The sequence below is a fragment of the Arvicola amphibius genome, chromosome 1 (genome assembly GCF_903992535.2).
Source record: "Arvicola amphibius chromosome 1, mArvAmp1.2, whole genome shotgun sequence".
Classification (NCBI taxonomy): Eukaryota; Metazoa; Chordata; class Mammalia; order Rodentia; family Cricetidae; genus Arvicola; species Arvicola amphibius.
In genome coordinates this window covers 23,203,780-23,228,514 of record NC_052047.1, presented here as the reverse complement: position 1 = coordinate 23,228,514, position 24,735 = coordinate 23,203,780, and positions in this window count along the sequence as shown.

Sequence of the window (24,735 nt, the reverse complement as noted above, 5' to 3'; positions counted from 1 at the left end):
CTTTTAGGTCCCAATGACAAACCAAAATTCAATTTTACTAAAATTCACTCAGAGGAACCAAAGACTTTATTGGGTTTACTTACACAGCAGTGTGTGAGCCATTTCAGGAAGAGTATAGATGTCCTTTAAGCAGCAGCACTGAATGGTCTTCATCCAATAGGGATAATGGCTTTCAAATGGCTTCCCCAAGTCCTTTTTCACATATAAACTCCACCCCAATTACTGAGACCCCATGCATAACTCAGGTAGAATTGCCAATGGCTGATTGAGTGTTGTGGTTGGATACTCAGATGAGTGTGCCACAATCCTCCCTCCCCTTCTTTCCAAGACATAACATCAACAGTCAACAAGCCCATCTATGAACACAGGAGACGTGTTTAGCTTGTAGGATGGAGTGATAGAGGACTGGTAGTATATTGGAGACAATATAACGTGCTGAGATGCAAAGGAAAGGAAAAATAAAGTTGTAGATGGAGCAGTAGGGCTGCATCCCTCCACCCAGCTAGCTTTTAACCCAAAATAATTACACAGAAACTGTATTCATTTAAACACTGCCTGGCCCATTTGTTTCAGCCTCTTATTATCTAATTCTCACATCTTGCTTTAACCCAAATTTAGTAATCTGTGTAACACCATGAGGTGGTCGCTTACCAGGAGAGATCTTAACCTGTGTCCATCTCAGAGAGGAGAAGCATGGTGACTGCCTATGGCGACTGACTGAAGCATCTCCTCACTGCCTTCTACCCATCATTCTGTTCTGTCTACTCCGCCTACCTAATTTTCTGTCCTCTTAAGGGGCCAAGGCAGTTTCTTTATTAACGAATGAAATCAACACAAACAGAAGACTCTCCCACATCATGAAGTATGAAGGAAGAAAAGAAGTAAGGAAGGAAGAAAGGAGAGAGAGAGGGGGAGGGAGGGACAGAAGAAAGGAGGGATGGAGAGAAGGAGGGAGGAAGAGAGGGACAGGGAAGGAGGGAGGGGAGGGAGAGAGGAAGGGAAGGAGAGACAGATGAACGGAGGAATGGAGGGACGGAGGTTCGGAGGGAAGGAAAAGAGGAAGAGTCCTTCAAGCTGAAATCCTCTGGTCTCAAGAAGTAACATCCATAAAATGTTAAATTAAATTAAAATTCCCAAAAGTGAAGTTCTTCAGACTCTCTTCATAGGCGTATTGGCAAAGACTTTTTATTGTACAAAGAGTCAATTTATAAATATGGGAAGAGGGTATAGGTTCTGTTTGGCTATTGTAATAATGTGCAGATTAAAGTGCAATGTTAAAGAACACAGGAAAAGAGCAATAAACCATTTTGCAATCAAGTGGGTTTTTTAAAAATTAACGCTAACAAATATATATATATATATATGGATTAACAAAGAATTTAAAGGAATTATAATTTATGTAATAAGCATAAGAAAACAACACATGAATAAAATAATATCAACAAATAGAAAATACAGAGTGGAATACCACAGAAACTTAGATATGAAGAGTATAATTATTGAAAAAGTTACCAAAAGTGTTATTTATTCAAATGAACTAACAAAAGCAAATCAACAAAGCCCAATAGTGATCTGTAGAATGATCCAGTTATAAGAGTAAGATGAAATATAATAAAATACAGAAAAATGTCATCTGGAGGACTAAACTATATGTGAGCTTTCCTGCAATGAGGAGAAGAATAAAAACATTGACTCCCTGCTTGAAGAACAGCGGCAAAATAGTGAGAGGTGAAGTGTACAAGTGTTGCGATCGTTTGCCATTGTTAAATTTTCCTGAAGACAACCAGTGGCACAACTATTGCTTTTATTCATTACTGCTTCACACTCTGATGTTCAATTAACTTTGCCTTTTCATATTTCACATTCCTTAATGGCATACAATAGTAAAATAAGAATAGTAATTAATGCCACGTGACTATGAAACATTAACTGAGGTTAAATATGAGGCGTGGAATCTGGAAAGAGTATTAGAGTTCTAGTGTTGAGTTCTTCCCAATTAACTATGAATTTCATACAAATCATTTAACTTCTCATAAACCAATTAACCTGATGTGTGGGGTTGGGGATGAACATCATGCCTCCCATGCAGGACCAGTATCTTTTCCTGTGCATTGTAAACACAATTGAACCTTCGGGCTCCTGCCTCATCGCACACATCTATACATCAGTGTGTTCAGAAGTGGAAAGTTCCATTTTACAAACTCACTGGCATGCATTTTTTTTCTCAAGTTCCCGAAGATGAGCAAAGGATGATATATGATATTACACAGAGCAATATGTTCTAGAATTTTCTTGGTTTGTTCAATCAATTTCTTTCCTTCTGGCTTGATAATCCCTTCCCAAAAATATTTCTTCTTATAACTTCCTTTTGTACTTCAACACGATCTAGAAGGATTACAGGCTTTCTCCTCACCCTGTTGTGTCAGGTGTGCATGTTTTTATTTTATTTTTCTTTCTTTTTTTTTGGTTTTGATAAACAGCCTTTTTATATGTTGGGGAATTCATTTTACCAATTATTCTAATCATCCTCAAAGAAGTAAGAAGACAAATACATAATTACTTTCCTTTTGTCTGCACAAAATTTTAAAATGGTGGCAAAAATAATCCATGCCACATTTCTGATATAATCACACAGAGCAATAAATACAATCCCAATCTGAGGAAAGTCTCATAGCTTTGGGATTACTGACAGCATTGGTGTCAGACCAAAAATATGCAATTAAAATATAAAGACATAATGCATTGGTCTTTGCCAAAAATATAACTTACTGAAAGAATATGCTACAAAATCCACAGCTTCACTACAATACAGAAAATAATAAATTAATTTTTGCTAATTTTTCTTCCATTTTAAAGGTCCTACGTAGTTGTAGGATCACTCTAAATGATGTGTCATCAAAATTTTAACATTTCTTTTTAAAATAAATTACAAAGTATGTTTCTACATATCACATTAATCAATTAACCAGAACTTTCAAAAACAATCTTCCTTCACTTTGAGGCTACATTTCTTTCTATTTTTAAATGTACTTTTCAAAAATAACCATTTTTGTTATTAATTCATATACATATAAATGACCTTTAAATGGGATAAATACATTGCATAACTACCTTACTAGAAGCCGCTGGTCTATTGCTTCGCAGAGAGAGTAAGGCACTGACTTGATGTGAAATCCTACCTAAAGCACTGAGTGATGGAACAGTCCTTTATATTAAACCGTTATGTCTCAACATGGTTAAGAAACACTACATAGAGCAATACAAATTAAATAGTCCTTTTCATACCTTCATATAAGACTTACTTATAGATTATAATTTTGGGGTTGTATTGAATCAGAAAATTTATTAAAAGTTACTTGTTAATGATTGTATACATTACTTTTCTATTGTGATTAAAATACCATTCAGGGAATCTCCTGCCGTACCTACTTGAATTCAGTAGCCCTATGAAACCACAGAGCAAGTAAGAGTCTACCACTCTTTCAATCATAAATAATTCATACCTCTAAAGCCAATGTCAAGTGAATGGCACTAGCAAATTAAGCTGCCAGCTGGGAATGGACCCTGCCATTACCCACCCCTCTGCCCTCTTGAATCACATTAGCCTAACATTTTTAATCCAGTTGCTTCCTAGGAACAGAAGAGTCCTTAGGCTTCCTTCCACAAGGTAGAAGTTTGACTTGGTTAGCTCTTTCCCTGAGAGCACACTTCTCTTTCTTCCAGTGCAGAGCAGGGCCTCTCCTTGATGGAGTAACTCATCCCCCTAAAAATTACAGCTTGTCTTCTACCGCATGTCTTGACTGTAAGCCTCCTTGTGCTCTTTGTCTCTCAAACTCTGTATTTTAAATTTCTATCTTTTTCAATTGCTCTTTTTAGTTGTAGACTTTTGTAAGTATTATCAATAAGAAATGCACCATGAATCAACATTACGTAGTATTTAAATCCTTCTGACAAAGAAATTAAACTTTTGCTTTCAAATTTAACCTCGAGCATAATTTAGACAGATTCTTTGCCATTTCCAACGGGAATAGATCTAGCCCAGCTCCTAATATTGTTTCTTTCTGAAGCCTCTTGGCCTGGGCATTATTCTTAACACTACCATCCTCCACGTTCCTACTAGGATGGCCCATTAAGTTCTGTTTATAGAGTTCAACTGACTTTCTAGTCCAATGACCCAATGTCTGCCACATTCAAAAATGAAAACTTCGGGCTCTTTATACCAACAATCCACTCTCTGGTACCAATGTCTGTATTAGTTACTTTTCTGATGCTGTAATAAGATAATCTGACCTTGAACACTTATAAAATAAATAATTTATTTTTATTTATAGTTCTAGAAGCATGAGATCTTCTGGTATTGTGGAAAAGGGATGGCAACAAACAATTGGCATGGTTTCTGGAGCAGGAATTTAAGAGATAACATCCTTAACTGCACCAGGAAACAAAAAGATCAAACTGAAAGTGACTCCAGGCTGGTCACTCTCCAATGGCCCATGTGATGTGCTTGCTCCATGAAGGCTGCACCTTCTAAACCTCCGCATTTAGCACCACAAGCTTGGGTTCAAGGTTCAAACATCAGAGTATATAGGAGACTTTTTTTCACAAAAACCATCACACTCATAAACATAATAGCTAAAACTTGTCTTCAAGCCACTCACCACTGGTTGGCTGGTCTATTAAACATTATAAAGGATTGTATGAAATTTTCTAATGGAGTATTCACCTTTTTCCTGCAAATATAATTTCAGATTTCCAAAGCTGCAAACAAATATTCCTCTACATTTTACTCACTACTTATACTTCTCAACACACATTTATCTATTAGATTTTTTCATATAAGTATCTACTAAACAACCAAAAGAGTTGTGTGAAGGCAAATGCAAATAAATTAATCCCACACTATCTCAGGATTAAGTATAATGAGGGGTTCTTTATTTAAGGCGGTTTCACAGATCACAGTTCTCTGCATGAATTAGAAACAAGAAAGGAATACAGCATCCAGGAAAGAGAGAAAGAGGGGGGGGGGGAGGGAGGGCGTGCACCGTTTTTGATACTCAAGGCCACACCCAATCTGATCCAGACTCCCAAAGGCCATTGGCTGAAGGACAATTCCCATCACCTTCCCTTTCTGTCTAAATAAAAGAGTTCCAAACTCATAATAAAACTATATATAATAAGAACAGATATCAAGTATAAAAATTAGAATTATAGGAGCATAAACAATATTAAACAAGAAATACATGTCAAATGTTTTATAATTATTCTATCCTAAGGAGTCTAAGTCTTGTATTAGAAATGGCTTGACTAAGTCATAAGAGGAAAGTAACTACAACTATCTAGTCTTCAACCCTATTGAAAACCTGAGAAGGGAGATAATATTACTTGAGTAGGCAGGAAGTACAACCAAGCAGCTTCCAAAATATATAGTAAATGATAGAGACAACCAGCTACCTGGGCAATAGCTCAAAGTCTCATTTGCAACATGGGAGTAACCAACTTTGGGCAAGGCCTAGATAACTGACAGATCATTTTCAGATGCAGGAAAATTTTCAAAACCATCTTACCCTGTATTGGCAAGGCTTGGCAATCTTTTTTCTTGTATACTGCTTATCTAGTTTGGACACTGTGCATTTTGTCAGTAGTCAAAGCATGGGCAGTTCCTTGCCCAAAGGCCAGTTTTGACAAAAAAAAAAAAAAAAAAAGCTTCAAGTGTCTTCGGTGCTCAACATTCTCTCAGGAATAGATTGGTGCTTCCAGGAGCAATCATGCCTCACGTCAACAGAACACTAAATTATTTAAATGTCATATTCTACAGCTCTTTGAAGTGGTTCAATATTATCTACCTATGTGGAATACAATATCTATGTATCTAAGGAACCTGATTATTCTAAATATAAGTATGACAAACATGGATGACTATTGGTCTATAATATTAATACCTGTATAACTTAAAGACTAGGACTTCATATTAGAATATGAACTCTTTAAATAATTGAGCATCAAATAAGGACAATGGCCTCTTAATGTAAACAATGTATAAGTATCTTAATCAGAAGTATAAATGTATAATGTAATATGATAAATATATTTTTCATAAAATTGTATCTATATACAAAATGTCTTAAACACAGGTAGAAATATGCATAAATACAATAAGACAGAATAACGTTACATACGTGTACAAATATTGTAAACAGAAATAAGAGCATATTCAATATAACAAATAAAATTTGAATTTGTATCAATATATAAGAACCCATGCCAATGTAAATTGTCTATAAATAATAGCTCACAAGTATTTACTCTATTACTCACTATTATTATCAGTGCGAGTAAGCTCACACTAGCAAAGGTTGATATTGATTTCCATAAATAGTTATTGAACACTAATCAAACGATTTCCCAGCAACATTCATTGCTGTCTGATACTGCAAGGTAGACATAATTAAACTGATGTTCCATGAGATATCTTCCTGAAGAGAACCAAGCAATTAGTGGAGAAAGCAAATACTAAGCAAATGCACAGAGGATGGAGGTTGTTATCAGGACTTAGAGTCAAATATGAAAAGGAGGAATCATAGAAAATCTTCATGGGTCCAAAGAAGTTGTTGGGTACATGTAAGTCAAGTGAAAGAAAGAGAACAAAAAAAAAATAAGTAAGACAGAATGACAGCCGGGAGAATAAATTAATTTATGATGTGACACTAGCCAGAAGATATATAAGAAGACATGTGCCCTCTCCTATATACTCTTTAATTTTGTGAGCACATATGAGTATGTTAGCTTAAGCTGGAAATAATCATATTTCTTGTGTAAATTGTTTGACCTAGGAGTCATGTTTTAGGAATAAATTAAAGTTCTTGAAGAGAAAAAGGTACACTCAAATTGCTCCCAAACCTCTACTCACCACTAATCCATAAAGAAGAGTTATTTTCTTTAGTGCACATACTAGTCATAATTCTCTTTGGGGTTTTGATCAGTTTCTATTGCCTATTCCTCTCCAAGTGAATGTAAACAAAGATTTTAGGTACACCCCTAGTGTGAGAAGCATAATAGTATCTCATGTCAATGTAGAACTTGACAACTGGATAGTAGAAAGATCCAATCAAAGAGAAAACAAAAAATGCACTGAGATACAAGCTACATCCTCTGTGCACTTGCTTAGTATTAGCTTTCTCCACTCGTCTGTCTGTAGAGATAGTTCAGCAGTTAAGAGATCTTGTTGATTTTGTGGAAGACCCAGGTTCAATTTTCAAAACCCACACCCTCACTCAGAACTATCTGTAACTCCAGTTTCACAAAATGGATGCCCACTTCTAGTCTTCCAGGCACTGGGCATGCAATATACATACATACATGCAGGCGAAACAGCAATAGACCTAAAACACATAAATGAAAATAAAGAAATTGGTTGTATTCTTTTCTTCACTAATTAAAATATTTTAAAGAGGGATAGGAGTATGTCTCTCTGGATAAAGTACTTGCTGTGCCAGCATAAGGCTCTGAGTTCAGATCCATGCAGCTCTCATAAAATAGTGGACACAGTGGTGTGTCTTTATTGACAGAGATGGGTGGTAGACACAGAAAGATACCAGGGGCTTGCAGGCCACTTAGTATATCTAATTAGTAAGTTTTAGACTCAGTAAAAGACCCTATCCCTAAAACATAAGATGTAGTTTCTGGCATTCCTAGGATACACAGACTCACTCTATTTATACACAAGCAATATTATACAGACTTAGAGATATATAAATATATATATATATTTAAATTGACACACACACACACACATATATATATATATATAATAAACAACAATTAATAAACAAAGAGACCATGTATTTGAGAGAGAAAGTTTGAAAGAAGGAACAGGAGGAGGAAATGATATAACTGCAATATAATTTCAGAAACCAAAAATATTAAATAAAAATAAGGAGACAAGACATAGAAGTGTCCTAGTGTTCACTTTTTGCCTGCATATTCATAATTGCTTTCACACAAACTCACCTATGTACAAGTATATCACCTACAGACCCACATAAAGAGAGACAGAAACACACACACACAGAGATAGAGGAGAGGAAGGGAAAGTAGAAAAAGTTAAATTGGTCACATTAGTTTAATTATGCTATTGTGAGTCACAATTTTTATACAACTACATTTCTCTTTGATATTAATATATAATTTTAAATGACATAAAATATGTTTGTGCTAAAATTTTTGAAGCTACATAGAGCATATATGAAAATTTTCGAGTTATAATTATCTTACTTACATAGAAGATCATAGAAAATATAATAGCCCATTTTGTAGCAGCAGGACACTTTTTGGTCCCCAGATGCTTAGCCCCAAAATATTCATGCAGAAACTGTAATATTTAAATCACTGCTTGGCCCATTAGTTCTAGCTTCTTCTTGACTAACTCTTACATATTAATCCAACCCATTTCTATTAATCTGTGTATCGCCACGTGGCTGTGGCTTTCTGACTAAAGTTCCATCTGGCTCCAGCAGAGCTACTTGGCTTCTCTCTGACCTGGCCCTTCTTTCTCCCAGCATATTAATTTGTATAGTTTTCCCGGCCTAGCTCTGTTCCCCTATAGCTCTGCTATAGGCCCAAAGCAGTTCCTTTATTGACCAATGATACTCACAGCAAACAGAAGGGAATCTCACATCACTTTTAATATTATTTAAAACTGAATTTTTATTTATAAAAATATAAAAAGTATTTTCCCATCTTTAAATAGTCTACACACTTAGTTTTATTTGTATTACTCATTTTATCTAAAGTGAATGATTTTATGCACTCTGTGATAGTGTTATTCATTTAGATTATATTGACATTTTCACTAACACAAAAAGCTTTGAGGTCTACTCTAATTGTTTTATTGCATCTGTATGCTTTTCTTAGTGTAAGTATGTACATATGTATATATATACATATATATATAATTTTCTGTTTCACAATCATTTATTAGAAAACTCAAAATTATGACATTTAAATTGAATTGAGTTATAATCATTTTAAAAGAGTAAGAATATATAAATATTATATAGCAGTCACATATATTTAATTTTATATAAACTATTATATAACACTGAGGCATAATGACTGGGTTAGATAGTATGAAAAAATATTCTATCTCAAAACACACATAGAAAAGTTGGCTAGAATTTGATGAGGGTTTTTTTGTGTGAGCTTTAAAAGCACAGAAAGTGCAGCAAAAAAAGAAATATGAAATGAAGTTGCCAGTCAGATGACAAATTGGCAGAGTTCTTTCTCACAATCATAGATGCTGTTAAGTTTTGTTCATCAACATATATTAAAAAACACTTTCCTAACTAATGTTGAATCATTCCACTGACTTGAGATCACCATGTACATTTCTTCACTTGATGTCAAACAAGCCAGAGAAAGCAAGGAGAGAATAGGAAGGAAATTTTGTCCTCTTGTACATTTTTCAAAGAAGTCTTAAGTTTTAAACACCCAGAAAGAACTGCCTCATACACTGAGACTACTAGGCTATGCCCTCCTTAATCAAGGATGACACAAAATCAAGACTTCTCAGGGGAAAACCTACATAAAGGATAAGGGTTCTGACAATGTCAGTGTCTACAAACATCTCCTGGTGCCACCAGGTAAAAAATAATCACCATCAGCAGTCTCCAGTGCTTATTCAGCTTGTCATGGACTTAAATAATCCTCACTCAGATTTCTGCTTCAAAATTTACAGAGATAAAAATGGTGAATTTCAGGCTATAAGAAAAAAATAATATAAAGTGAGAATCAAAGCCAGAGATGTGATGATTATTATCATCTACATGGTTTTAATGCCCAACTTGGGCATGTGTGCATGAGTGTGCATGTGCACACAGACACACTTCATATAAAAAGTGATCCTCATTGTGAAGGATTAAGAGACAGAGTAAATTGTGATCTGACTGTGAGATTTAGCAGGAGGCCATTGCAAAGTGGTTAGGATTAGGTAGTCATCAGAGGGGAGGTCCCCATTCAATCTTGGCTGTTCAACACAAAGAAGAGAAATGCAATGTCTTCCTTAACTATGTATCTAGCCATCTTTAATTCATTAGTTCAACATGCCATTTCTTAGTAAATATTTTATTGCATTAGTTGCAGAAGCAATGGTCCCAAGCCGGCAGAATATAGTTGAGAGAATTACTCAATTTATCATACTAAAGAAGGAGGCTGCTATGCCTTTTAGCTCTGCCTAGTCCAACATGGCAGGGCAGAGGTCTGCTTAGTGCAAGCCAGGCTCACAGCCCCATTTTCAGGCACTTAGTGGATCTATGCTGCATTAAGTAAGCTGTAGCACTCTGCTCACAAATCCCATTTAAATGCTCTGTAGCCAGACCTCCCAAAAGTGTCAAAGCCATTTGTGCTGTTAAACCAGAATGCCACCAGTTTTGAAAACACTCAGTTTTTGTTTTGTTTTTTGTTTGTTTTGCTACCGCTGAATCAGTAAGACCTTTCTTAAAGGAGCGGCAGCAAGCCACCAGCAAGTTGAGCATATTGGAAAAAAAAATGCAGCTAAATTTTGTTTTATTAGTATCTAGAATTCCTTTCTAAGCCTTCTCAGGTTTTATGTGGATTTAGCTAAGCACATGTTAGAGTGCCAATTTGTTGGGGGGAGTCTGCTTGGTTGTTCCCAGTGGAGGGGAAAGACATGAGCTGCCAGCAGAAACCTTGCAGGTAGGCCAAGAGCCTCATGGTAAAATATAAAATGATGGAAATGGGTTAATTCTAAATGTAAGAGCTAGCTAGCAATACACTTAAGCTATTGGTCTAACAGTATTGCAAGTAATATAGTTTCTGTGTGATTATTTCATGAGTCTGGGTAGCTGGGAAATGAACAAGTGGCTTCCTATGACACTATAGTGTACTAACCACAATCGGGGAAAATTATTCTACATCGTGAATTTTTCACTGTGGATATTTTGAAAAGTGGCAACATCAGAGAAGAAATATTGTGTCTATAAGTATGAGAATTCATTCTTGGAATCCTCAAATTACATCAGATAAAGGTTATGTCCTATCAGGCTAGAAAATAAGATTGTAGTGCCAGGAATGGGTTACCTCTCTTGGAGTTGTTGGCTAGTGAGGTCCCATACTCACAAATATTACAGATGATTGCCATTGCTTTTGATTACAATCCAGAACTTGATGGTAACTTATTGGTGAAAGCATTGCACACTTCGTCAGGCAAAACAGAGAAATCAGCCTGGTACTGATCTAGAAACGCCATCTCTGCTGGCTAGTTTTCATAATGTGGGCAGGTGATACACTTCCAAAGAAGAAAAGTAATTTTCAGTCTCACCCAACTGTGAACACTGTGAGCTGCCATAATGACTGACCTGACAAGATATGTCCACTAGTGCAATGGTGACATGAACATCAGTTTCTCATTGGGTTTAACTCCTGCTCCACTAAATGGAAACTGTTTTTTTTTTTTTTTTTTTTTTTTTTTAAAAAAATGCTATAAAGTCCCAGGCGGCAGCTGTAGGCAGGCAGTGGACTCTGGGAGCAGCCAGTCCCAAGGCAGAGACTTGCCCATTCCCAGGAGAACCACCCAAGCGGCGGGTGTGAGCCCGGCAGGTCCAGAGCCTCTAGTGGGAAGTGCTAGCCGGTCCAGGTGCCGAGGTGCCGAACCGGGCGGGCGGGACAGGAGACAGAGACATGGACAGAAACAACATATTAAATATTTATTCAGGGGGTTATGGATGGGAAAGAGAGAAGGGGCGAGAGAGAGAGAGAGAGAGAGAGAGAGAGAGAGAGAGAGAGAGAGAGAGAGAGAGAGAGAGAGAGAGAGAGAGAGATGCTGCGCACATACCAAGAGAGGCCAGGAAGAGAGATTCAAGATGGTATTGAGAGGTCAGGGGTCCCTGGGAGTGGGCGTGGCTTGCACCTTAAAGGGCCAAAAGAATAACAGAAATCATATTCAGTACTGCTGCCAAACCAAACCTGTATAGTCAAGTCATAGCTCCTAGGGAAGACCTACTCCTATCATTCTGATAAAGGAACATAGTATTGACTGAGTACTAATAACTTACCTCCATGCCCATAAGTTAGTGTGTTTTTCTGTCCTCATCAGTAAAGCTGCTTTATGCAGTAGCTGGAGATTAACATAGAGAGCAAGAATTGGTAAATGCTCAGAAAATAAGAGACTGCAGCGTTCTCTGCCCCAAATGGGAGGGACATGCAAATCACAAAATGCCCTGCAAGGTTCAGGGACCATCACAGAAGAGGTGGCAGGAAGATTACAAGAATGACACAAAAATGTTGGGTGACTACAATAGAACAGTGTTTTCCACACACAATGGGACAGTTACACACACGAACTCAGAGTGGTTGTGACATTATATGTAAGATGTGTGCAGTCTCAAGCCAAACTAAAAATCCCAGCATGGATATGACAAAAGAACAGCAAGTCCCACCACTAGTTGGAGAACTATTGGCAAATTACAATTTGTCAATACTGGAAGAATCAAGGCTAGTTTTTGCTTAAGGGTATGACTCCTGAGAAGCTGACCACACTCCAAAGGTGTGTTCCACACCTGAGAGTATTTAAGCAACACAAATTGTACTTGATTGTCTTAAAATGAAGAACAGAAGTTGGGTGGGTAGAGAGGTAAAAGTGCATCTAGGGGGAGTTGACATGGGGGTAAATATAATCATGAATACTGTATTTAATTTTCAAAGAATTAATAGAAATCTTATATTTTTAAAAGATTATGTAGTGACTATCAATTCCATGAGTATGGTGACAGCTGCTGGGATTCTACAGTAAGTGTAGAAAGTATCTGTTTCTCATTTTAATGTTTTAACGTGTTCCTCAGATCTCCAAGTACAGTCCTAAGTCTTTCATGATTGTTATTATGATTTCTAATATGTGCCACATAAAAACCAAGTAGATTACCCAGGTGTGTTGGATGCAACCTAGATTCTGCTAGATTTCATTATTTCACAGGTTAAAGAAAATTGGCATTTATTCTAGAATCTGTTGGATTGGAGAAGACACAGACACTCAAATGTAGATGTGCAAATGAAAAAGAAAAATGTGATGGATGTCACTCTCCAGTGATGGATGTCACTCTCCAGTGATGGATGTCACTCTCCAGAAACTGATGGCAGAAACTAGAAGAGACGATGGCTGTGAAATCAGGAGGAAGTACAGAAAATGGTACCTACATTGCCAATGAAGACATCAAACTAACAGGATATACTGGCTAGGCGATTAAATGTGGTTAATTTCATTGAATGTTAAAGATCTATCTATATTTTATCCACTGCCAACCATATTAAGGATTACACTAACGATGAAGACTTCCAGAGTCTTCCGCATATTCACAATGCTCAGAGATTTACATGCTCCATCAACCAGAATCTGAAGAATAGTGAAGTATCTTTGTTCAGTGAAGTGCAGATACCTTTGGTCCATCTAAGAGACTATGAAGTTCTTAGCAGAAGCAATTTTACAACTACAGTATGATTAACCCCGAGCCATTAGGCCTCATCCACGTACACAGAACACAGTTTGATTTTTATCTTCATTAATATGTAAATCAGGACTCACAGACTCAAAGCAAGGCTTGGTTTTTAATGCTTGAAATGTGAACTATAGAGAGAATAGAATTGACTATCATAGTATGAAGGACAAAGGAAAGGGAGTGAGATCAGACACACATATACACAGAATCCGTGTGTATCTCATGTCCTTGTGAACAAGAGAGTTAGCACAAAATTTGTCCCCTTATTCTATACCTCCAAAGGTATGATGAGCCAAAAGAAACATTGTTTCAAAATCACCCCATCTGTGGTACTGTATTACAGGCCACAGTAAACAGATTAAGAGTATCATCAGTAACATTGTTCAAACTGTTCATTATTAAGTAGTACATGTGATCATCTGTTTACTGCTCCTGATTTCTCAGTAAAAAGTACCATGAAAATGTGTCCAGGCTGATATATAAATTCAGCCATAGTGATGCCCTTATTCTTTCTGCTTAGGGACGTCACATTGGTAGCTGAAAATTGGCCACAATGTGTACATTTCCACTGCCATTTCCCAAAGCTACATTTCAGGACCCTCTTTTCTTTTCCCATAATGTCAACTGTTAACTTACCAACACATCTCTTGTAATTCTGTTGTACTTTAATTCCACGTTAAATGTATGAGTTCTCCTGAAGGATTAAATTTCAAAACAGTAATCAGTGGACAGCTTATAGCTAGTAGAGCCTGAGAGAAATATGTAATACAACTCTTTCACTGAATACCAACAAGCATCTTGATTTTTACTTAGGTGTGTTGTTGGCCAGGATAATAGCTTTCAGATACCTTAAATTTAAAATTGCCTAATTTTCCCAAAATATATTGTATGGGATAAAAAAATGTCTAGATCTTAATTCAGAAGCTGCTTACCGTGAAACCAAAACATAGGACATTCCGTTAGCTAATAAATCTTCTCATTCTTCATTTCTAAACAATTACCAAACAAAATTAACATTTCCTATCCTGAAGATGCCAATAGCCTGATTTCAACACTACACATTCTATTTATTTGTTAGAACAATATCTAGGAAGACCCATTCCAGAGGTGTACTCCTAATTTGACTTCTTTTGCTAAGAATAACACTTTTGATTGGATACTTCCATTTTTTAGTAAACTTTAAAAGTATTTCTGAATGTAATTTTAAGATTTTTGTAATATTTACCAGAGTTAAAATAGTAATTCATAGAGTTGCATTATTTTTAATTAGATTTAGTTGTGCACAGGGTTTTATCAAATTGCTGTGATTTTTGGATCTTTTGTTCCTCTCCCTCATAATCATTATTCTTGTAATCACAAATATACATATATATTTCCACACAATTATTTTATAAAATATGTAAACCTTCTCCAAAACATTTTAAGAATTAAGTGAATGAATATTACTTACCTCTAGATAATCAGCATGTTACCTAAAAGTAAATGTTTTCTTACAAATATTCATTATTTTCCTCAATTAAATTCATCATCAGTGAGGATTTTTAGTAAATTAGCCAGCATCAGTAGACTTCATAATAAATTTTACATTGTTTTCTCTTCATATGGAGATCATCTTAGTACTAGACTTCTTTCTGTTTACTAGCAAAGAGGCACACTTTTACATGAATTATATTGTCCTCTCTTTATTGAAGGACATTTAAGTTGTTTCAACCTAACATTACTATGAACAAAGATGCAAGGAACATTTTTACTACATTCTTTTGAGCACATAGTGTATTGTTTTCCTCAATATGTAGATACTTTAAGTTGTTCTGTGACCTGGGAGGAGACATTTGAACTTTGAAGAATTGTATAGTTCTCTAAAATAGTTGGCTTATTTTTCAGACCCAAAAATTCGATGGGCTTCCCAGTCACTGTACACAAACTGTTTTACTGCTCTTTTTAATGTGTGAATATGGAGTTGAGCCCATTACTCAGAGCAACTGGGTCTTTCATATTCCCTTTACAAAACAGTTCATTTGTGCTCCCTGCTCCCTGCTGCCCTGTCTTCATACCTGAGTGTAATTGTGTTTGTTCGTCCTTTCCACGTGAAGCAAAGCAAAGCTGGTTGTTTATAATGTCCCTACCTAAACATTATTTATATTTATTTTTGCTTAAGCTTGGGTGAGTTTCTATAATCTCTGTGTGGTCTTTCCTTGTAATTGTTAATTTCAAAAATATTTAACTTCAACTTAGTGGTGGTGGCTTACACATTTAAACACTCTGAAGACAAAAATGGTCAGATCTTTGTGAGCTTTAGGCCACCTGGTCTACATAGTGAGTTGTAGGACAGCCAGGGCTTTTAAACAGAGAAACCCTGTCTCAGAAAACAACAAAAAGTATTTAGCACCATTGTTTTTTTTTTTTTTTTATCTTCTTACAGTGTTCTTTTTAGTACCCTCAAGCTCTATCCATTTACTCAGCAAATGGAAATATTTGCAGTATTTCTAATATCATAATGTAACAAAAAGAAGAATGGATTTTGATAACTACATAGTCGTATTAGACTTCATTAATATAGCAAAGGGAATAAACTCTGTGGTTTCACTTTTCAATTGTCTGTAATCTAGCAGATCTATACTTTATCCTGTCATTCTTCTTACATTAAACTATTATTTTTTTAAGTCAACCCTTGAACTTTCTCAAACTAGAAAATGACTTGTCAGTTAATTAAAAAAACCTCAGTCATGTGTGATTTCGTAAGAAGGTACTTGGGATTTGATGGGAAACAGAAGGTGCACATGGAGTTGCTGGCTCAGGAAATTCTAGCCAGAGCTTCCTAGATTTCATCAGGAACCCAGTGAGTCATCCTCAGGATGTAGTGCAAGGTTTCGCAGGCACCTAAGCCTCTCCACTCAGCAGAAGACTTGAAATCCAACCACATTTACTAGAAGTGGAATTGACAGCTGTCTAGAGAAGCTACCCTGAATTTCAGTGGGCATTAATCTCCCTACATGTTTTTGCCCAGACAAGTTTGCAAATTTTTCTAGCACCCGGTGTTACAGATGCTTTCTTTCCACTCTGACTAAACCTCAGCCCTACTGTAGGGAGTACAGTGTATTCTTTCTTTGACCATACTCTTAACAAACTATAAACTACTACTTAATCCTATTCTACAATTTAACAATTGTGATTGGTTCTTTTTACTCTTTGGGGGGTCACCACTCAGCTCTCAAATAAACACATGGAGGTTTAGTCTTACTTATGAATGCCTGGCCTTAGCTTGGCTTATTTCTATCCAGCTTTTCTTCACTTAAATTGTCCCTTTTGCCTCTTGGCTTTTATCTTTCTCTTTCTATATACTTTTCTTTCCTTCTGGCTGGGTAGCTAATGCCTGTCATCCTCCACTCTTTCTCCTTTTCTCCCTCCTCCGTCCTCTCTTTTTTCCTTCTGTTTATTATCTCTGTCTGGCAGCCCTGCCTATCCCTCTTCTGCTTAGTCATTGGCTGTTCAGTATTTTATTTGACCAATCAGGTGCTTTAGACAGGAAAAAATAACACAACTTCACAGAGTTAAACAAATCCTACATAAAAGAATGCAACACATCTTAACAATATTCCATGGCATAAACAAATGGAATATATCTTAAACTAATATTCCACAACAAACAATTATTTTCAAATTGTTGGCACCAATTTTGCTTTTCATATGCTTCATTTACAAAGCATATTTAAGTAGATTTCTAACTTCAAAAACATGAATTAAGACATACATGTGTCTAATCTACATAGGAAGTAGAAAAAGACAGGACTTGAGTAGATTGGGGGGATGGGGACCACGAGAGAGGGTAGAACGGGATGGGAGAGGCAGGGAGGAGAGCAGAGGAAAATGTAGAGCTCAATAAAATCAATAAAAAACCAGAAAAAATGAATTAAATATTTGGGAAGGTTTTATAATATAAATTATATTGGTAAAGTATCATCTGCTGCTTGAACTCACAGAGAAGATGTCTGTGGAAGTGGAGTTGCCCATTTTTCACTCTACTCCCCCCAAGGGTGACTATGCCTAGTTTTCAAGTGTACTTTAAGATCAAGTGTCTGAATATAGACTGAACTCTACAACAAGGTGTGTCAGGGAAGAGTGAGAAAAAAAAAACCAGTATAATAGCAAAAAATAGTTTGTCCTCAACAATAGTTAAAAGGTAAAATGTTTTCAAGAGAGGTTACTAATATTTATCTCATTTTTTAAAAAGTGCCCATTTTGAGAAGGGGGAGCCTAAAGGTCAGACGTAGGATGCTCATCAATGGAGAGAATGCTCAATCATGAACTCTAGGTGACTGCCTCTGGAGGACTTGTCAAGTTGATTTCTGCCTGATGTTTGGAGTGCCTGATTTGATAACATTTGTTTTTAACCTGTCACGTGCTGTTTGTTCTTCACTTTGGCTTTTTAGATACTCATCAAAACCAAAACTACGAGTAATGCAGACCATTCTCTGTACCATACAAAACCAAAAATGATGTATTGTTGACATCAACTGAACTTAGGCTTCTACTAAGTTTGATCACTGAAGTAAAAAATAGAAAATAGAGAAAATTATGGGCTTGATGGGAAAGAAAAGAAGACAGAGACAAACGTGTTTATCATGAAGCTTGCACACATACTTGGACAGCACTGTCAAACAAATACAATGAGGACCTCAATGTACTGTACTCAAGGATACCAAAACACTATGCAGTTTATAGAAGCTGTTATTGTAGCATCACAGTCTCAGAAAGAGCATTTCATCCTTAAAAATAATAAAAATATTGAGATCATTTCATCACAAGTACTGTGAATTTTGTTTATAGACTATAAGTTGACATTTTACTTGCTTACAGTTACAGCCTTAAATTTTTCATTACATTTGTTCATGTGTGTATGCAATTGTACAAACATGCGTGTATGGCCAGCTTTAATCCTGATGCTCAGAGAAAAACTTGCTAGTGGCAGGACTCTTCTTCCTACACGTATGTTGTGTAATTAAACAAAAATGGTTGGGCTAGGCAGCAAGCACCCTTCCCTCTTAAGCAATCTGCGTTCCCTGATACTCCTTTTCAAAATGTGAACATGGGTTTGAATCCATTACTCTGAACATCTGTTTTTCTCATATTCTCTTTATAAAACTGTTTATTTGCACTCTCCCCTACACCCCCCCCCCCAGCATCACGGCTGCTCAGACTTTATCTTTGATTGGAGTTGTGTTTGGTTTGTTACAGTTGGAGACAGTAAGCCTGGGAAAGTGGCAAATACTTGATTTTGTTGCCCTCCAAGGTACTTCAAGCTACTGGTGCCTTTACCACTGCTGAGAAGTGCTAAAACTCAGGAGAGCCTCTGATATTTGCTCTTCTTGAAGTCTATTGACTGTCAGCAGCTCCAGAAGCCACCTGCTGTGCCTGGGGAATGTGATCTAGCTCCAGTGCTTTGTAGTGAGAAAGTGTTCATCTGCCTAGTGATAAATTATTTCCCTCTAAAATATTACTGAAAGATTGTTGCTAATGGCTGTGGCCCTTCCTGGGAAAGAACTCCTTTTAGCAGCTCATTGATATAGATGAGTAAGTTTACCATTAGAGGATTCTATAGGGCTGGCAAGTTTTTATCACAGTGCTCTCAGCCTTTTGGGACTGGTTCAACTCTCCAATTATTTATCAAACACCTAGTGAATGTTTAGCATCATTTCTAAAGGAGCTCTACACATTTTTTTTAATATGAAGGCTATGAACTTAAACTTCTCACTTGGGAAAACATCACCCTAAATTATTTATTTAAAACTGAGACTGACAGTCCAAACCTCCTACAAAAAAATATGCAATTATCAGTTCAAAAAATTTTTCAGAATTATGTGTGGTTGTCCCTAAACTCAAGAAGTTTGCGTGAAATGAGAAGGGGACAGTAAAATGAAATGTGTGACACATTAACAGGCTTTCATAAAGTTCTTGTATTCATCATTGCATCAACTTATATAAACATTAAAAATGACAGCAACTTCCTGGCATTGTCAAGCCAAGTTTTGAAATACAGGTAATCAAGTGAATGCATAACAAATAAGTCATGAAAGACAAGAGACAAAAATGATATAAATATGTGAATTATTCTCAGATTAAAGCACTCCTTTGCTCCCTCCCCCAAAGAGCCAGGGATCTTTTCAGCAATAGCTCACCATCTGTAACATTTACAGGTTTAAAAGCTATCGCTACCTGCAACGCTCAAGAAGATGACAAAGCAGAAACCTTGGTTCCTGCATCATTAATGAAGTAACATCACTACGCAGTAACAGAACCTAAAGCAAAACTCACTGCATATGTCAGTCTGTGTAAAAATATACCAGATAGATACGAACTGAATTTTGTAATTACATCTAATGAACAAGTGTGATACATGTTCAAGTCATCTGTGTTCTGAATACTGTGTTTAAATAATTTGGGTTAATTTTCATAAGGCATAGTAGGAATCTTTCCTACCTAAAGCAATAAAGCCAAACTACTAGCTCTGTCTTTCCCTAATTATAGATCATCGTAAGCTACCTGCCTGAAACTGGAAAGTTATCAAATTAATGTGAACTTGGAATAAAGCATAGCATGTTCCTTTTGTATAGACTTGGGTTCTCTGGAGAATGCTTGGTGATTCCTTCTGTGTGCTGGCAATGAGAAACTACTGTGCTCCAGGTTCAAAGTCTCAAACAAAACAAAACAAAAACAGACAAACAAAAGAAACAACAACAAAAGCTCTAATTTGACAACATTTATTTGCTGAAAAGAATCTAAGCGTTGTTTTTTGATGTTTTTGAGAGAAAATGAGCTTGATAAACACAGTCTAAAGTTGCAGCATGAATACTTTTACCAAAGGTCTCATCTATAAATTTCAAAAAAGAATCACCAACCTCAATGAAGAGACCTTCATTTCTGTTTCTGCTCTCTCTCAAGGGCTGCAGTGGATGAGTCACTTATATGCTTTGATTCACTTTTACCTTCTATAAGCAAGAGAATGTCATTTTCACCAATGCACTTATGTCACAGAGTTATTTATCATAAACTATATTGAATAAAACCTTTTTGAGGGGCATCTAGGTTGTTTCCAGGTTCTGGCTATTACAAAAAAATGCTGCTATGAACATAGTTGAACAAATGCTTTTGTAGTATGATTGGGCATCAGAAGAGCTGATACCTATACTCCTTAATGTGTTTAACATAATAGAAACATGAGTCATTGCCAAACTCTTTTTATGAAGCTACAGTTACCCTGATAGCAAAACCACACAAAGACTCAACTAAGAAAGAGAATTACAGGCCAATCTTGTTCATGAACATTGACGCAAAAATTCTCAATAAAATACTGGCAAACCGAATCCAAGAATACATCAAAAAAATTATCCATTACGAACAAGTAGGCTTCATCCCAGAGATGCAGGGCTGGTTCAACATATGAAAAACTATCAATGTAATCCATCATATAAATAAACTGAAAGAAAAAGAGCCATATGATCATTTCATTAGATGCTGAAAAAGCATTTGACAAAATTCAAAGCCCCTTTATGAAAATGGTCTTGGAGAGGTTAGAGATACAAGGATAATATCTAAATATAATAAAGGCAATAAACAGCAAGCCAACAGATAATATCAAATTAAATGGAGAGAAACTCAAAGCTATTCCACTAAAATCAGGAACAAGACAAGACTGTCCACTCTCACCATATCTCTTCAACACAGTGCTTGAAGTTCTAGCAACAGCAATAAGAAAATATAAGGAGATCAAGGGGATTCGAATCAGAAAGAAAGAAATCAAACTTTCGTTATTTGCAGATGATATGATAGTGATTAGTTTTGAAGATACGTTAATTTTTATTTTTGTTTTTCTTTTCATGTTTCTTAGGAAAATTAACATGAAGAGAGATTGATCCTATTTCATGATAACCACCAGCATTATTTGTTGATAAAAGGAAATAAAATATTCTTTTTAAAAGCAAGTTTAATTTTTAAAATCATACACACACACAGAGAGAGAGAGAGAGAGAATAAGTATTAATAAGTTGTTTTCTGACTTAATAAATTCTTTTTGTATTTATTTTTTAAAAACAATCTTTTATCATTTTATGTACCAATTCTAGCTCCATCTCTCTCCTCTCCTTCCACTGCCCCACCCCCAAATACTCCTTTGAGAGGGTACGACTTCCCATGGAGAGTCAACAAAGTCCAGAATATAACTTTGAGACAGGACCAATACTTGGTATTAAAGCAAACCTCAACAGATACAAAAAATGTAATAGCCCCCTGTATCTTATCAGATCACCATGGCCTTAATAAATTAATATAAAGAAATGTTAATACAATACAGTAAAATTGTTCTTAAAGGTATGGTTCCTTGTAACCAAAAGCTCTCTAATTGGAATTAAAACCCACTCAGTAAGAGGGAAACCATGGCTGGTACTGGAACCTTAGCTCAGTGTTAGTTAGCAAAGTCATGGTTTTTGGAGGAGAATCTACAATACTAAAGGATATAAAAAACCTTGCAATCCCTAACATCAATCTAAAACATATCTCCTTATACCCTTGGGTAAACATAGTCTTAAACCCTCTTTAAAGAAACTTACCATTGTAACAGAGACCACTATAGAACACCACAACAAATCAAAATGCCCAGTTTCTGGATATAGATTCTATGGTGACATTTAAGATAATCATTAGTCTGACTACAGGGCAAGGCCAGTTCATGCACCCTCTCCTCTATTGCTTAGAGTCTTATCTGGGGTCATCCTTGTGGATTCCTGGGAATTTCTCTAGTGCCAAGTTTCTTGCTTGCCCCATAATGCCCCCCTCAATCAAAATATCTCTTTCCTTGTTCTCCGTCTCTGTCCTTCCCCCATCTCGACTATCCCATTCCCTCAAGATCTCCGCCACCCTCCCCTTCTCCCATCTTTCGCCCCTTCTGCCCTCCCTTCTCCCCTCACCCCAGCTCCCAATTTTGTCAGGAGTTCTTGTCTATTTTCTTTTTCCATGGGGATCTAGATAAGTATCTCTTAGGGTTCACCTTGCTATTTAGCTTCTCTAGGGTCGTGGACTATAGTTATTATTATCCTTTGCTTTACAGCTAGTATCCACTTATGAGTGAGTACATACCATATTAATACTTCTGGCTCTGGCTTACCTCACTCAGGATGCTTTTTTTAGTTCCATCTATTGCATGAAAATTTCAAGATGTCATGTTTTTTACCATTGAGTAGTACTCCATGGTATAAATGTGCCACATGTTCTTTATACAGTCTTACAAAAATTAAATTAAGACCAGGTGAACAATTCAAATAGACCTATTATCTGCAAAAAAAAAAAAAAATAGAAGCAGTCATCAAAAGCCTCCCAACAAAATAAGTAAATGCCCAGGGCCGAATGGTTTCAGAGCAGTATTCTTTCAGAACTTCAATACCTAGACTCCTCAAAGTCTCCCACAAAGAGAAACAGAAGGAATATTGCAAAACTCTTTTTATGAGGCTATAGTTTCCCTGATACCGAAACCACACAAAGACTCAACCAAGAAAGAGAATCACGGACCAATCTTCCACATGAACATTAATGCAAAAATACTCAATAAAATCCTGACAAACATAATTCAAAAACACATCAAAATATCATCTACCATGATCAAGTCAGCTTCATCTTAGAGATACAGGGATGGTTCAACATACAAAAATCTATCAATGTAATCAACAATATAAATAAACTGAAAAAAATACTATCTCCTCATTAGATCCTGAAAAAGCATTCAACAAAATCCAGCACCCATTCATGATAAAGGTCTTAAAGAAATCATGGATACAAGGAACATATCTAAATATAATAAAAGCAACACACAGTTAAGTAACAGCCAACGTCAAATTAAAGGAAGAGAAATTCAAAGCAATTCCGCTAAAATCAGGAACAAGACAAGGCTATGCACTCTCTCCATATCTATTTAATGTAATTCTTGAAGTTCTGACTAGAGCAATAAGACAACAAAGGGAGATCAAGAGGATACAAATTGGAAAGAAAAACGTCAAACGTTCGCTATTTGCAGATGATATGATAGTATACATAAATGACCCTAAAAACTCTACCAGGAAACTCCTACAGCTGATAAATACCTTCAATAATGTGGCAGGATATAAGATCAACTCAAAAAATTCAGTAGCCCACCTAAACACAAAGGATAAAGAAGCCGAGAAGGAAATCAGAAAAACATCACCCTTCACAATAGTCACAAATAATATAAAATATCTTGGGGTAACACTAACTAAGGAAGTGAAAGACCTGTTTGATAAGAACTTTAAGTCTTTGAAGAAAGAAATTGAAGAAGACAACAGAAAATGAATAGATCTCCCATGCTCTAGATAGTTAATATCAACAATAAAAAATGGCAGTCCTACCAAAAGCAATCTATAGATTCAATGCAATCCCCAACAAAATTACAAAATAATGATGGAGGAGGGTCATCTGCCTATGTGTTACTCTCATTGGTTAATTAATAAAGAAAACTGCTTGGCCTGATAGGTCAGAAAATAGGTAGGTGGAGTAGACAGAACAGAATTGTGGGAGAAAGAGAGCAGAGTCAGGCAGATGCCTCAGGCAGTCGCCATGCCTCTCCTCTCTGAGACAGATGCAGGTTAAGATCTCTCCTGGTAAGACACCACATCGTGGTGCTACACAGATTACTAAATATGGGTTAAAGCAAGATATGAGAATTAGCCAATAAGAGGCTGAAACTAATGGGCCAGGCAGTGTTTAAAAGAATAGAGTCCATGTAATTATTTCGGGTAATGCTGGCTGGGTGGCAGGAAGCAGCTCGCTGCTTCCATCACAAAAAAATAATTCTTCACAAACCTTGAAAGAACAATATTCAATTTCATATGGAAAACAAAATACCCAGGACGGGCTCAGTTCTACATAGAACCGAGGTATGGATATGCCATACCTCTTGTCTTGTTATTACAAACAAAAGGTCTAAGGTTGCAGTTCTCAAATTGTTTGCTGGAATCAGCATGGCCATCCATTACCTGGGACCTTGTCAGATAAGGAAACTTTTCAACCCCAGTCCAAACCTACTGAAACAGAAATCCTAGGGGTGGGGCCAAGCTGGCTGTGTCTAATAAGCCCCCCTGACAATACTGACACATGCTAGAGTCTGCGAACCACTGATCTATGGCAAGAGTTCTCACTCTGGCTGCTCATTAGGATTGCCAGGGGAAAT